The sequence below is a fragment of the Sceloporus occidentalis genome, unplaced genomic scaffold (genome assembly GCF_023333645.1).
Source record: "Sceloporus occidentalis isolate IW3139 unplaced genomic scaffold, rSceOcc1.0.p SCAF_6, whole genome shotgun sequence".
NCBI lineage: Eukaryota > Metazoa > Chordata > Lepidosauria > Squamata > Phrynosomatidae > Sceloporus > Sceloporus occidentalis.
This window is the reverse complement of record NW_028316986.1, coordinates 137878976-137892516: the sequence shown is the minus strand read 5'-3', so window position 1 is coordinate 137892516 and position 13541 is coordinate 137878976. Positions and strand designations below refer to the sequence as shown.

The 13541-nt window shown below is 41.5% G+C and overlaps 1 protein-coding gene across 4 annotated transcripts in view; it reads right to left on the bottom strand.

Moving 5' to 3' along the window:
* The window catches only part of ARHGEF10 (Rho guanine nucleotide exchange factor 10), a 132061-nt gene extending 120515 nt beyond the window's left edge, over positions 1–11546 (bottom strand). For 3 of the 4 annotated variants that reach the window (XM_089531073.1, XM_089531075.1, XM_089531076.1), the window contains exon 1: positions 11459–11546. The gene's annotated coding sequence lies outside the window, so the exon portion shown is untranslated. Of the gene's footprint in view, positions 1–436; positions 470–11458 lie in introns of those variants that run through there. The other variant, XM_089531074.1, reaches the window with a different exon arrangement.
* Between the last annotated feature and the right edge of the window lie 1995 nt (positions 11547–13541).

Genomic DNA, 13541 nt, shown 5'->3' with positions numbered 1-13541 from the left:
GATTTTGCAATATACAGTGTGTCCTTGGCATTCACTGAGGTTTGCTCTCATGGATACCAAAATCCATGGCTGCTTAAGTCCCAGTACATATACAATGGAGTAGTAAAATGGTGTCCCTTGTGTAAAATGACAAAAACAAGGTTTGCTTTTTGGAGTATATATACATATATATGTATGTAAAATTTTCAAGCTTTGGATGGTTGAATCCATGGATAAAGAATCTGCAGATACAGAGGACTGTAGATAAAGAAGGTTAATTAATTAGGGTAGTGGATTAAAGGTCCTGCTTTTGGGTATTTAATTTGCTCATATTTGATCTGTTCTAGTGGCATGATGACATTTTGGCAATTTCAAATGGATATAAATCTTCAGTGATTTCACTCTTACACGCAACAAAAATGTCAAAATCTACAAAAAATTCATGAAAATTTTGTACATTTTCCAATTATTTTTCACTTGTGGAGACTGTTTCATGGAATTTCATGGAAGATTTTTTGCACAAGTTATAATTTTCTCCAGAAAGCATACCATTTTTCAGTTGATGCAGCTGAAAAAAAAGGAAGGGAGTGTAATACAAAAAAATCTTGCAGTAGTTCACCATCTTTTAGAACAGTGATCCCCAACTGGCCTTCCAGATATTTTGGACTTCGACTTCCCGAATCCTAGACCACAGGCCAGATAGCTGAGGCTTCTGGGAGCTGAAGTCCAAAACACCTGGAGGACCAGTGTTTGGGAATCACTATTTTAGATGGAGTATCACAACATGTCAAACCCCCTTTTCTCATCAAGGAGAAAATCTGCAAATATCCTTTACACCCCCCTACTATTCCCATCCAAACTCCCACCTCTCATCCCACTTATCATTAACTCTCCCACTTTGTGAGAAGCAGAGGTTTTCCCTAACCACTTGAGATGACAATTAAGAAAACTGAAAATCTGGTTCACTATCTTGCTTTCATTTTTTCTGTGAAAGAGGTTGCTTGTGATTGCTGATTATTTCAACATCTACAGATATTCCCCGCTACATATTGAAAGCAATAGGCCCAGTAAACCTCAAGTACTGGTAAATTTTCTATACTATTAAGCCCAAAGCTACCGTATTTTGAGTAGTAAATCATCTACAGCAGTGATTCCCAAAGTGGGCCGTATTCCCCCCCCCCATGCTTTGAGGGTGGTGGAAGGTTCCAAGGGGCAGTGAAGGAAAAGTGGGGCAGTAGGGGGGCAGTGAGGGGGGAAAAGGGGGTGACAGGGAGTCCTTCTGTAAAGGTATTGGTGTACAAGAAAGACAAGGGGACCAGTGGCCTTTAGGACCATGGTAGGGATGAGGATTGCATGAAACTTCTTTTCAGGGTCCCTTAAAAACCACAACACAGCCTCACTGATCATTTTTTTACAATTTATTATTATTGTTGTTATTATTATTATTAAAATACAACATTCTTATAATATTCAGAGTTTTCTCTTCCTTCATCACTAACAACTCTGGTAACATCTTATGGTTGTAGCAGAGAAGAGCAAAAGCAATTTCTTAAAAAAGAACTTAAACAACTATACCAGAGGGAGTTGATTTCACCTTTCCATTCAAAGCTTCTCCACATTTATTTGTTACATACATATATATTCTTCTTTGTTTAAAATAATAATGTATTCTTTTTTGTACAATATATATGTTGTTATATATATATATATATATATATATATAGTTTCATATATATCTCTAATTTTAGTCTCATTCTTATACATCTTCCTTTCAATATTGCTGGTCCTTATATACGTCTAAATAGGGCTCCTTGCCCTTTTTAGGCTAGGTTCCAAACTTTGTTGATTTTTTCCCCCATTTCCTTTGAAATTGTTGCTCCAATTTATCATTGTTAACCAGTCTTCTAACATGTGGGGATTTCTTCCTTTCCAATACTTTGCTAAAATTAAATGGGCTGCTGTAATCATATATAGCATATCCCCTATTTGGTCTTGGTTCAGTTTCCCTTCTAGTTCTTCTGTGATATTTAATAAAAATAATTTGGGATTTTTTTCAAAGTTTAGTTGAAAGGTATCCTGGATTTTTTTGTGGATTGCTTCCCAAAACTCATTTGCAACCTTGCATGTCCACCACATGTGGAAGTAGTTGGCATCTCACTGACCATTTTGTGTGGTGCTATCTTCTACTCTTTGCCTGTCCATGTGAACTCACCCCCTAACTGCTAGCAATGGCAATTGGGAAACGTGTGAGGCTTGGGCACAGGGCATCACTTCTGTGGCTTGAGCTCAGAGAGGAATCATCTTGGGATGACTGGAGCAAAGAGTTAGAGCATATGGTGGTGGGGGAGAAGTGGCAGCAAAAAGGAGCTTTCAAATTTGCACCCTGCTTAAGGTTTGCTGGGACTTGGCTAACAGGTTGGAGTTGCACTGCTGCTCCTGCTTTTTTCATCAGATGGAGTGAGAGAAGAGGTAGCAGGGGAAAAAACATTTTTGGGTGGGTGAAGGGACACTTGAAGCTGTGTGGAGAAGACATGTCTTCTGCTCTGAGAGCATTTCTAGAGAATGGGGTATTAAATAAATAAATAAATAAATAAATAAATAAATTGTATTTATTTATTTTATCTCTATGCCGCCTTTTGATCCCAAAATGGGACCCAAGGCGGCTCACAACAGAGAAGCACATTAAAACAGAATTTTTAAAAATAATTAAAACACTACAAGGTTAACATTTCAAGCATACAAAAGTTAAAAACATAATCTAAGACATCTCTTCCCATAAAACCAGTCCTCTATGATTTTAAAAAGCATGCTTGCATAAGAATGTTTTTACCTGCCGGTGAAAGGCCAGCAGCAAGGGGGCCAGTCTAGCATCCCATGGAAGGAGTTCCATAGGGTGGGAACAGCCACTGAGAATGCTCTCTCACGTGTCCTCACCAAGCAAGCGTGTGATGGTGGCGGGACTTACAGAAAGCCTTCTCCTGAGGATCTTAGGGTTGTAGCTGGTTCATATGGGGAGATATGATTTCTCAGATAGTCTAGACCTAAACTTGTAAATAATGTCTCTGGGGAACGAGTGTTTGTACTTCGTCTCAGAGAACCCTGTGTTAGATTCACCGTAGGGTTTCTGTAAGTCAGAAATGACTTGAAGGCACACAACAACAGTCTATCTAGTGAACTTGTGCGAGTCATCTGGATGTGGAGGATACAATGGGAGTGAGTGGTTGCTCGTTACCCAGCAAACAAGACAAAATGGATACATACAGATCTGAACATAACATGTGCTAATCTGAAAGGGCTTGCTGCTCCAGGCTAGCAAAAAAAAAAATTATATTGCTTTCATGATGTATACTATCTTGCTAAATTACAGCTGCATTCAGTCTTTTCAACAGCAGTTTAGCAAATGTTCCTTTAAGCTTCCCAGGGACATGGAGGTGATGGCCCTCACTTGCTCTCCTCCAGTATTTAGAATTCCATATTATTCTTTAAATAAGGGCTGGAATGTTAATTGAACTTGAAAATATCCAAAACAATAAGGATGTTCTTGACCTGGAGGATCAAAGGCAGCTGAAAAAACCTAACAGTCATGGGAGAAGAGGAATGACCCTCTCGTGGAACAGCAACTGATTAAGAAATAGAAAACAGCAAATAAGAATAATTGAGCAGTTCTTGCAGTAGAGGCATGTAAATTGTGTCTCCCTCCAATCTTTATTGGGACCAATATTTTTTTTGTAATTATTTGGAATTTGAGTGAGGAGTCAAGCAGACAAGGTTGCTGATGACACCACATTATTTAGATTGGGCTAAAACAAGGATGGCAATGGCAAACCCTTGCTGAAAAAATCTGCAAATAAAACCCCATGGTAGGTTCTACTTAAGAGTGGCCATAAGTCAGAAACTACTTGAAGGAGCAACAACAACAAAAACAAAAAAGGACAGCAAAGAATTTTAAGATGTCAAAAGCAGTCCAACATAAATAAAATGATAGATGAACACAAATTCACTTTAAATACACCAGGACCAGAGAATCTCAGAATCACAGAGTTGGAAGACACTCCAAGGGCCATCCAGTCCAAACCCCTGCCAGGCAGGAAGACACAATCAAAGCACCCTTGACGGATAGCCATCCAGCTTCTGTTTAAAATCCTCCAAAGAAGCTTGCCCCTCTAGCTGTTCTTGGGTTTCAGGTTCCATCAGCTCCAGTCAACATGGCCAATACTATGGAATCATAGGAGCTGTAGTGCAGAATATCAGGAAGGACAGATACAGCTTAATACTGAATATATAACTGCAACTCTGCCCAGCTGGAATTTTAAACCTTGGATCCCACTGCTTTTCGTACAAAGGGTGCTTTTCTTTCCCTTAAGCCTTAATTATATAGGCATTCTGGGAGTTTTTAACTGTTCTGAACACTGAAATAAGCAATGAGTTTTCAAGAAGGGATATCTTAACAAAGCAGTCTCAGTTCTTTAAAAAAAGAACTATCCCAGCACAAGATGGGCATAGGAAAGCCTGAATGCATCTACACTCTTAACTCCCTGTGAGGATGAGCATATATCAGCCTTCTTCAATCCAGCTCCCTGCAGGTGTGTTCCTGCAGCTTCCATTGTCTCCAGCCAATTCTGGCTGAGAATAAAAGAAGCTGAAATCTAAAACCTATGGAGAGAGCCAGATTGGGAAAGTGTGGATATATGCAGTGATCCAGATAAATAACTCATGGACAATGCTTTTATTCATGTTCAATATTATTACAGTGAATCACAAAATCAGGACCCTCCCAAAATACTACATTTATCTGAAGCAGGGGTAACCCCTTATTATTGGCCATACTTGGCACAGTAGTCCAAAACATCTGGAGGACACAAGGTGGCCTAATCCTGATCTAATGCCTTTATAGCCTGTCTTTCTGTCACTTGATGCAGTAGGTAATCAACAAAATACCATAGAGCTTGCAGCACCAACAAGAAATAATAACTAAACCATTACAATGAAAACTATAGGCAATACAACAAACAACCGAAAAAACACAGCAGCATAAAATACATTTCTACTTTGTAAAATAATATTCTCACTTTTATATGTTAATCAATATTAGTGTATCATAACAGCTAAGAGACAGGGGTGTATCCACCCCACAGAAATAAAACTGTTTGACACCACTAACTGCTATGACTCTGTCCTACAGAATCCTGGTGTTTGTAATTTGGCGATGTGACAGACCTATGTGACAGACCAGATTGACAATCTCACCAAACTACAAATTCCAAGATTCCACAGGATGGATCCGTGACAGTTAAAATGGTATCAAACTGCTTTATTTCTGCAGTATGGAAGAGCTGTGACTTGTGAATCACAAAGTTTCTGAGTCAAATCTTGAATTCATCATTAACATTTTACATAAACCACTGTTTCTCAGCCTCGTTCCATCTTTCGTTTTAGGATAATAACAATGTTGTATTTACAGGAGTATTTTAAGGCTACAAGGACAGCTGATGTTTCGACAAGTTTTCAACTAACTACAATTCGCAATTATGTGTAAATCCAAAACTGAAAACAGAAACAAATGCTTCTGAACTTCACTTCGTATGCCTAAGAAGTGATAACTGAACTAAGATTTTGCATTACACCTCAATGCAGCCAACAAATAGGACTTCACAAGATTTCACATACGAATAGCTTCTGTGAACTAACGGAAAAAGACAAAGTAGTACTCTAGTCTGACAGATTCACCAAGATCAACCTTGTGAACAAGGCCAGCAAAGACATTTTGTGGCTCAAGACAAAGGGCAATATTGTGCATTTCCCTATTCTACATAAAGAAGCTGACTGGGCTGGCAGATGACTTTTACTTCAACACTGACCCCCTCAATAGAAAATTGTGTGAGGGCAACAGGCTAGTTTAAGAGACACTGGATGAGTTGTTCGACTGTGAGTGAGACAGAAATGATGGGGGAAGCTGGGAAGAATGGCTACCCAGTCCTAGCATCTGCCCCTTAGAATCAGAGTTGGAAGAGACCTCAAGCACCATCCAGTCTAACCCCCTGCCATGCAGGAACTCACAATCAAAGCACTCCCAAGAAATGGCCATCCAGCCTCTGTTTAAAGATCTCCAAAGACAGAGGCTCCACTACACTCCAAGGGAGTGTCGTCCACTGTCAAACAGCTCTTACTGTCAGGAGGTTCCTTCTAATATTGAGGTGCAATCTCTTTTCCTGTAGCCTGCATCCATTGTTCCATGTCCTGTTCTCTGGAGCAGCAGAAAACAATTTTGCTCCATCCTCACTATGACGACCCTTAAAATAGTTAAACAGGGCAATAACCTTAACCTTCTCTTCTCCAGGTTAAACATACCCAGCAACCTAAGTCACTCTTCATAGGGGATAGTTTTCAGACCTTTCACCATTTTAGTCACCCTCCTCTGGACACAGTCCAGCTTGTCAACATCCTTTTTAAACTGTGGTGTCCTGAACTGGACTGTTCCTCACAGGATAGTTGGACCATATTCTGGAGGAATGGCTGGTTGTTGTACTTTAAAAAAAATCTTCCCAAGTTGAGTTTGAAGAAGTGTAAGGTCATTTTTTCCAAGTCATTTGGATTAATAGTTCAAATAGAAAAGTTTGGTGATTTAAAACATCCTTTTTTAGAGTTAGATTAGCAGTTGTTGTTTAGAAGCAAAATCTTTATGTTTCAGGGACAGCAAACAATTATTAGTGGCCAAGGGTTAATGAGTCAAAATTAGAAGAGTGTTGTCTCTGATTATATATTATCACTTTGTTATCTTTTCCTGATTTGAATCCAAAGGTGATGTAACTAGAGAAATTGATTTGTAGCCTTTACAAAGTTATGACTATGGAGCTTTATGAGCACTGGATAGTAAATCCACTGAACTCTGGGGGCAAATTCATTTTGGAAAGTTACTCCAGCAGCTAGAAAAACCATTCATGCGAGTGGCCTACTTCACCAGAGCCACCACTTCATATGGTTATGGGATCTCAGTTCTATGGGGGTGGGGGAGAGAAATCACAACTTTTGTGACCATGTCCAGAGGAAGGTGATCAAAATGGTGAAACGTGTGGAAACCATGCCCTACAAGGAGCGGCTTAGGGAGCTGGGTATGTTTAGCCTGGAGAAGAGAAGGTTGAGAGGTGCTATGACAGCCCTGTTTAAATATTTGAAGGGATGTGATACTGAAGATGGAGCAAAATTATTTTCTGCAGCTCCAGAGAATAGGACTAAGACCACTGAGTTCAAACTACAGTACAAGAAAAGATTCCGCCTCAACATTAAGAGGAACTTCCTGACACTAAGAGCGGTGGAGTCTCCTTGGAGGTTTTTAAATGGAAGTTAGGTGACCATCTGTCAAGACTAATTAATGTATCTGCGGAAGTAGACCAAGGCCTCATTCACACTACCTTTTAAACCGGATCGCAAATCGGTTTGAACTGGTTTAAATGACCCTGGTTCACACTTGAACCAAATTGCTGAAGCAATTTAGAGAGAAGGGCCATGTGCTAGGCCCTTTTAACCTGCATCTTTTTGATGCTGATTTTTTCTGCGTCTTTTTGGATAAATGGATTCTGCACAAGTGTAAACCAGATGCGGATTGGAATCAATTTAAATTTGCCCTTTGGCCATCTGGAGCAGGTCCATTTTGAATCGATTCATTAGTCAATGTGAACCACAAGTGAGTTATTTTATTTTATTATGCAGCAAGCAAATGTGATTCGGGCAAATATAGTGTGAATCATGCTCTGCTGCCAAACTGATCCATTGATTCGGATTGTAAAGCGATTTATCTGTAAGTGGGAATGAGGCCCATGTCTACGAAAGTTTTGACTACAACTTCTTTCACTCAGTTTTGGTCTCAGAGGTGCTACAGTATCCCTTTGCATACTGATATTCCAGACTAACACTGCTATGTCTCTGAATTCTACTCTCATGGAAACACCAAATTCAGCCAGATGGAGTGGAAATCCATCAGCCTCTTTAAGACTTTTGCCCAGGTACAGACAGACATCCTTTTCAACAAGTGCAAGCAACAGGATTTAATATTTATACTAATTAAATGTGCTTTATGTGTTATAATTGTTTTAAATTAATGACTTAAACTAATGTTTTCATTGGATTGACTATTTAATGCTGTTTAAACTGTTCTCTCTCATACTGTGCCAGGCTTTTTGTTTTAATTTACATTGTAAGTTGTCTTGAGTTTCATTTTGGGGGGAAAGGCAGGATATCAATCCATCAAATTTAGAGACTTCACCAAACAGAAAAAACTGAGAGCAGACAGAAAGTTAATATTCCACCCTATAAATTTTATACTGAATATTATGTTTATTCCAGATTAGAGATGCTTGATCCGAGGTTGCCTCAAATTTGTGCATATCCCAGAGGGCAGCTATCTTCAAGCCACATCAATAATTTGTCATCACCAGCCGATTTGAAATGAGAAGAGGGGTTAGTATCAAACAGGACTGCTGGCATGGGCCTCAGCAACATATTCTATACAAAGAGATCAGCACAGCAGCTTTCAGTGCTGCTGCAGTTTGGCATATCACTACAACACAGAGAAACGTGGCAAGTGAATGAAAAAGTATTCATGTTTCCTTCACACAGAATGCAAACCTTCTTGAACAAATTTCACATACTGCTGGAAGCCTAAGGACCCCCCCCCCCTTGCAATAAACACATGTAAATTGTTGAGGATGCCAGTAATTTTTTTCTTTCTTTTTATATACAAAATAATAATAAAACATAAGTATATATTTACATTAATAAATTATCTTTCACAATAAATTCCATATTTCTGAAGTTGTTTCTTAGATATTTAGTTATCTTAAATTCACTTCCTTAATATTTGTACTTCCCTTCATTAATGTAGTATGCAAAAAAATTAATAACTTCCCCATTTTCTCTGTCTTCACATTTATAGAATCAAGACTTTTCCATACAATCTCTCTGGTTTGTTCATCATAACCTTTTTTGTTTGTGACCAGGTCATTATCAGTTTTATGATTCCAGTAATTCAGGTATCAGGATACATGCACAATTATTGTTGTTAACTGCTTTCACGCCAATCTCAACCCCTGGCGACCCTATGGATGAAACATCTCCAGGCTCTCCTGTCCTCTACTGCTCTGCCCAGCTCCTGCAAACTCATATTCATGGCCTCTTTAATAAAGCCCATCCATCTAGCATGTGGCCTTCAACTCTTTCTACTTCCCCCCACCTTTCCTTATTGTCTTTTCCAATGATTCATGCCTTCTCATGATGTGTCCAAAGTATGACAGTCTAAGTCTTCTCATCTTGGCTTCTAGGGATATTTCTGGCTTGATCTGCTCTAGGACTCATTTGTTTATCCTTTTAGCTGTCCATGGAATCCTCAGCACTCTTCTCCAGCACCACATCTCAAATGCATTGATTTTCCTCCTATCTTCTTTCTTAACTGTCCAGCTCTCACACCCATATGTGGCAATAGGAAATACAGTGGCTATATGGATGTGCTCCTGACCAGAGGGGAGTGGGTACCAACCCCATCCAACAGAAGTTTACTCAGAATTAACAAACTCTTCCTAAATAAACATACATAATATTGTCTTGATTCCAATGGGACCCGCATACCTGGACCAGACAGAAATGCTTCTGCGGTAGTTCTGAGGAAGTAGACTTGTCTACGAAAGCTCATGCTGCCAACTTATTTCTTTCAGTTAGTCTCAAAGCTGCTACAAAATCTCTCTGCATACTGATTCTACAGACTAACACAGCTATACCTTTGAATTTTGGTCCTCCAGGTATGTTGGACTTCAACTCTCAGAATCCCTGACTGTTGGCCAAGCTGGTTGGGGCTTCTGGGAGTTGAAGTCCAAAACATCCGGAGGACCAAAGTTTGGGAACCAGTGCAGAAGCATTTCTGGCTGGATTATACTCCAGGTATGCAAATCCTGTTGGAATCAAGACAATATTGGGAATATTGGGAACCACTGTCTTAAACCCACTGATATCGATAAGATGAAGTCCACCCAGCTTTGTGTTAGATTTAAGCCAGAGAGAAGTGCAGCTGAAATTCAAACCCAGACAATCAGACGTTTTATTAAAACTAACCCAAATTAAATACAGTCGGCCCTCCTTATCCACGGATTGTTTTATCCATGGATTAAAAATATTCACAAAAAAAGTCTAAATTCCAAATAGCAAACCTTGATTTTCCATTTTATATAAGAGACACCATTTTGCTCTGCCATTATTCTTTCATGGGACTTGAGCATCCCTGGATTTGGTCATCCCCGGGGGATCCTGGAACCAAACCCCATTGGATAACAAGGGCCCACAGTATTCCGAGTTTTAAGTCAGAAAGAAAGAAAGACTAGCAGGATTCCCTCTCTCCAACACCCACACGCTGACATTAATTTCTGATGAGATTTGCTGAGCAAAACAAAAAAACCCACTACCAAAAGTGCTCTGCCTTTGGCATCTCTCTGGTGCACTGATGTGCATTTTTTGGCCATGACATCTCCCCTGGCTGGATCCAGCAAAGCCTCCCCACCCACTCCCAGCCCTCTGGCTCCCAGGGAAGGGTTCAGGGGAGGAAAACAGAGGAGAAGAGAAGGTAGAAAAGGCCACAAACACAGCTGAACTTTCCCCTTTCCTGGAGTGTGCCCAGAGGTGGTCCTCCTTTCCAGGATATCTCCCCCATTTCAACCTTCTGTCCAGGAGGAATCCCCAAACGTCCTCCATTTGGAGCAGCAACGAAGACGCCTCCATTTATATTCCTGCCAGTGTTTTTCGTTTTTCTTGGGTCCTTTCTCTTGAAGGTCCTCCATTTAGCGTTGGGATCTGTGGGAATCAAGACAGTCTTGTGCCTTGTCCTCCTTTGTGGTGAGGACACACCTGCAGGGAGACCAGATGTCCTCATGGCAGCAAAGGAGGGCAAGTCACTGCAGAATGTAGGACACTCAAGATGCAGGACATGGCCAAAGAAAAGCCCAGAGCACTCACAGACATCTCAATCCGGGCTTCTGAGTCCTGCTCCAAATGGAGGACCTTGTGGGAAATTCCTCCCGGACAGAAGGCTGAAATGGAGGACAGGTCCGGGAAATAGGATGGTGCCTGGTCAGCCTGGCCAAGAGAGGGTGGCTCCTGAGGGAGGTCTCTCTTTCTGTCTCTCTTTCCCCTCTGCTTCTCTTTCTTGGCATCCTCCTTCCCAAAGGATGCCAGGGCTGTTAGAGTGTTGCACTGCGGTTGTGGCAAAGGGAAGCAGCCAATGCCTCCAAGTGCCCCCCAAAAGTCCCCAAACTTTCCTCCCCAGAGAGCTTTCTCTCTCCTTTCTCCGGCTTCTCCCTCCAGCAGCGCGCCTTTTCCCTCCTCACAGCCCCAAGAAGTGCCCTGGCTCAGCCTCCCCTTCCAGCCCAGCAAAGCCTCCTGAAAAGAAATCAGGGGACATTATTATGAAGGCTTCATGGGAAGCCTGGAAGAGTAGGAGTACCTTCTGAGCCCCAGCCACCAGCCCTGGCCTCCCTCGCCTTCCTTTCTCCTGCTGCTGCTGCTGCGTTGGCAAGTCCCTGGTGCAGCTCTCCAAGTGCAGCCCAGCATCTCCACTCAAAGCATGAAGGCTGCCCCAAATCAGGAGGAGGCGGTGGCTTTGGGGCTCTGAGGCTGCCTGGGATTGGAGGGAGTGTAGAGCCAACCCATCCTCCCATTGGTCCTCCCAGCTGCCAGTCTGGAGAGAGAAAAAGGATGGGAGCCTGGCTTGCAAAGAGAGCCTCCCTGGTCCTCCCTTCCACCCCCGCGCGCGCACACAAGGCCTTGCATTCCTCAATGGGTCACGTGACAGCCCCCCTCAAATCCCTAAATGCACACACACACACACACACACACTCTTTTGCACAGCTGTGCAGCTTCCCAGGCTGAGGAGAGAGTAGTAGTAGCCTCTCCAAGGGAGGCCAAGCAGAGTGGGCAAAAGGGAGGGAACATGCTTCTTCCACTTGGCCCTCTTCTTCGACTAGACCTGCTAAAAAAAAGTGACCAGGGGTCCTCATAACTGCAAAGGAGGACAAGGCACCATAAAATAGGAGAGCTTCCAGAAAAATTGGGAGGACATGACCAAAAGAAAAAGAAAAAACCCCACTCATAGGAATATAAATTCAGGCTTCTTAGTCATGATCCAGACTATGGTCTATATCAGATGGTCTCTGGATGTCAACTCCCAAGAGCCCTAGCCAGATTGATTCCTCTGGTGTGACACAGTGTTTAAGTAATCTTTTCCTTGTTCTGATCATGGTTTTAACTGAGTTTGTAGCTGTGCTGCAGAAGTGAACAAAATTCGATCAAACTGCGTTTGATTGTGAACACATGTTCAGTTTGTTATTATATCTTGAATATCATCGTGATCAGAACAATATTGGGCCTTCCATCAGGAGTACCAGTCAGCTATATGCAAGCAGAAGTTGGATTAATGCCTAGCCAGTTTGATCAACAGTCCAGAATTTGGGGAGCTGAAGTCAAAGATATCTGGAGAACCAAAGTTTGGGAATCACTGCTCCAGATGAAGGAAGATGACAAAATCTCCTGGACAGAAGATTGAAATGAAGGATATGTCTTGGAAAAGGAGGACACCTGGTCACCCTGCATCTGGGGAGAGGTGGAGGAGCCTTTGACTGGCCAACTCCAACTAGATCTGGACCATCCCCACCAGGATGACCTGGGGTCCTCATAACCACAAAAGAGGACAAGGCACCACAAAATGGGAGACCTTCCAGGAAAAAAATGTATAAGACACAACCCATGAAAAACACTAACTGTACATGTAAAACCCCACAAACAACCTATTTTCTTGGCAAGTGTCTTCAGAGGGCTTTCTGTCATGGCCATCCTCTGAGGGTGAGAGCGGGTGCGACACACCCAAGGTTATCCAGTGGGTTTCCATGGCATAATAATAATAATAATTACATATTATTGTATGTAAATATTTGTATTTACATATAAATGTAAAACACTTCATATAAATGTAAAACACCTAATATAAATATAAATGTATATTATTGTTGTGGTTGGTTGTGGCGGTGGTGTACCTCCAAGTTATTTCTGGTTTATGGTGATCCTAAGGCATTGGAAGCTATCGTGGATTGGGTTTTACTGGCAAGTTTCTTCACGGGGGTTTGCCATGGCCATCCTAAGAGGCTGAGAGAGGGTCACTTGCCCAAGGTGGGTTTCCATGGCATAATAATAATGACATATTATTATATGGAAATATATATTTACATGTCATTGTAAAACAATATAAATGTAAACTCATGCCTCCTTGCCTATGCGGCTCAGGCGAGATTCCAATGCAGTCCTGGTAGCTCCAACCTTTCAAAAAAAACAAATCCACCCTCTCTCTCTTTTTTCCCCTTTCTCTCTTGAGCATGTTTGCCTCACCTTGTTGTTGCTGCGTGCCTTGAAGTCATTTCTACCTTATGGCAACCCTATCAGGGGATTTACTTGGCAAGTTTCTTCCAAAAGGATTTGCCATTGCCATCTTCTGAAGCTGAGAGGATGTGAACAGCGCAAGATCACACAGTGGGTGT